Below are 3,333 nucleotides of genomic sequence, written 5' to 3' on the forward strand. Positions count from 1 at the left end.
ATTTTGATTAATTTTTTAAATAAATAATAATTGACAAAATATGTTTATAAATGTTAGTAATAACAACAATAACAAAGTCTTATCCTACTAAGTAGGGTCAGCTATATGAATTACATGATGCCAATATGCTCTATCAACATCCAAATCCTTAGATATGTTGTTGATTAGAAGGTCTCAGGCAATGACCTTATTGATCATTCTTCTCGGTCTTTCTCGGCTTCTTTTTATAGGACTCCATACTGTCTGATCTACCATTCTCACCGAGGCCTCCAATGGCTTTCTCTGCACATGCCCAAACAATTTCAAGCAATGTTCAACCATTTTCTCTTTGATAGACGCCACACCTATCTTGCTCTGATATTTTCATTTTAAATCTTATCTTTTTTTGTATGACCACACATCCATCTCAAACATTGTCATTTCTACTACCCCAACTTTATGCTCTTGTTTTCCCTTTATTGTCTAACATTCACTACCATACAACATAGCTGGTCTTATAGCAGTCTGATAAAATTTTTCTTTAAGCTTCTTAGGTGCCTTCTTATCGCAAATAACTTCAATAGCCTTCCTCCACTTTAACAAACCAGCTTGTATTCTATCAAGAATGTCTCCATCAATTTCACCATTCTCATATGCAATGGATCCTAAATATTTAAATTTTGACATTTGAGGAATGATTTGATCTCCCATCTTCACCTCCAAATCACCATGGTTTTGTCTCCTCCCAAATTTGCAATGCATATTTTGTTTTGCTCCTACTTAAACCTTTTGACTCCAAGGTCCCTCTCCATAACATATAAATTTAAGTGATTTATATAATCTCTCAAATTTACATTATTTAAATCAAATGATGAAAATTTAATAAATTTTGTAACATATTAGAAAGCTTCAAAAAATATGCGACAAAAAAATCAAGTTAAATAATTGTGATGAAAAATTAAAATTATAAATTTTATAATATAATCAAAATTAATAAATTTTATAACATATTGGAAAGTTTGAAAACATATGTATTAAAATTATATTTCGCGGTATAAAAACTTATTTTTTAAAATATAAATCACTAAACAATTCTTATGTTAAGGAGAGGTATTTATGTCAAAATAAAGTTTACAAACCAAACGGTTGGATGGATAAAAGTTAAACTTCAAATGCAAAAGAGCAAGTTTGTACAGTGTATTACTCTAGTCATTAATAAAAGAGCTAGTTGGGAGTTGGATTTAATCCTAAATATAAGAGATCAATTTATTTTGTCTCCTATATTTATCTATAATTGATTCTCTAAAGTATCCCATTGATTTTAACAAGGGAATTTCAATTCAAGAGTAGTTATGACTAAAACCATGCTTTAGGAAAATCAACTCATATTTATTAAAACTAACTAACTTAATTAACTAATATTTTTAATCTAGTCAAATTAATTAAATAGTTTTTAATTAACTAAATATTTTTGACATATTAAAGACCAAAGGTAGTACAAAGGGAGTTTATATAATTTAGGTAAAATAAAGAGCCAATTAATATATTTTACTCTTACAATACACATGACATCATATGTATTTGTCTTCTTGACTTTGAAAATTTATCTTTATTGTAAATTAACAATAAGTATTTAAAAAGTTATTGGTTACAAAAGAAAATGCTATAGACTAAATTAGGATATATATATATATATATAATTATAATTTTAAGGTAATATCAAAATCATGCAATATTTTTGTGAGTTCCCTCTGTCGAGTTATGACTTTTTTTTGTTGCTTTAGATCAGGTTAATAGTTTTTTCGCTTCTCCAACATCTCTAAATTGTATACTCTTTATGTTCTCTTCAAACACTACTCTAATTTATCAATTGTTCAGTATATTCTTCTCTTAAGTTTTTGCTTGCAAGCTTTTAATATGCAAGTATGACATTTCTCTCAAATAATACTATTAGAACAAAAGTTCGGTTTCATCCCACAATTTGGAAAATCGAAGGCTTTGAAAGGTTAGTGTTTCAATCAGCAACCTTCCCACAGTTTTATAACTTCACTTATACATAGATGTTTCTTAACCTATCCAAAGATTTGGCAATTAAACCTCAATGTCATCATTTGATCTATATAGCTACCCCATCTAGTTGGATAAAACTTTGCTACTGTTGTTATTGTATACAGATGTTTTTAGTTTTTAGAAATTAATTCCTTAGTGCCCCTTTAATTAGAATGTTGCCACTGATAGCTTACTTTTCAGTAGCAACTTTAGAAAGATGCCCTTAAAAATTTTCCTTTTACTTGCTATATTTTAGAGGCCTCTAGTAAAGGTCTTTTTTTTTTTTTTGGCCAAAAGACTCTTAGCAACAATAAATCTGGAAGACAGGTTTTAGCTGGCAACTAGAAATTTCACCCCTGGGATGCACGGATTAGCATCTTTGATTATATTTAAAATTTTAATAAATTGCATTATCTAAGATAGCTTAAAATTTACTTCTAATAGGAATATATTTTTTATTTATTTTAATGAAATTTGATTTAGAGATGTGAAATTTATGGAAAATAGATGAAAATTTGAAATTAATTATTTGTTTCTCCATTTAAGCCTCTTATTTATATACTATTTAATTATAATACCCCCATTTAATTTAATATATTCAAATTTCAATTAAGGTATTATTCAAATTCAAAGTATATTATTAATTTCTTCATTGGAATCTTTATTTGAAATTGCATTTATTTATAATGTTTCCTATTTAATTCAATATATTCAAATTTCAATCACGATGTTATTTAAATCTCTTTAGTTGAATATATTCGGATCCTATAATCATATACCTAATCCATTTTCAAACGAATCGGGTATTACAAGTTTTTAGGAATCTAATTGATTGATGATGATTGATAATTGATTGATTGACTAACTGACTTCTATAGAGTCATTTTATTGAAAATCTTCACTGAAAGTTGATTTTCTTTCCTTTTTAGTGAAAATTGGTGCTATTATATAATATATAATATATAAGATGTTGGAATATGGCTAATATGATTTCCAATGAAAGACAAATATACGTGAAAAAAACAAGACCAACATATATTCTCACCTTTTTAAATTTTTGTGGATATTTAGAAGTTGTAGCTATGACAAAGAAATTGCTTTTTCTCTGTCTTTTTTCCTTTCCCCTCGTTGACTTGAAGGAGAACAAACAATAAAGAGAACAATGATATGATTTACAACCTGTCAAACAAAAACATATTTAAAATATTTTAGTATTGACGAAAGAATATGTACAAAATATATAGCAACATTGGGTACAAGAGTGATTATACTATTAATTGGAAATAAAATATTAAATATATAAGC

Source organism: Neltuma alba, unplaced genomic scaffold (assembly GCF_004799145.2).
Source record: "Neltuma alba isolate B1F8T4 unplaced genomic scaffold, ASM479914v2 tig00002282_pilon, whole genome shotgun sequence".
NCBI lineage: Eukaryota > Viridiplantae > Streptophyta > Magnoliopsida > Fabales > Fabaceae > Neltuma > Neltuma alba.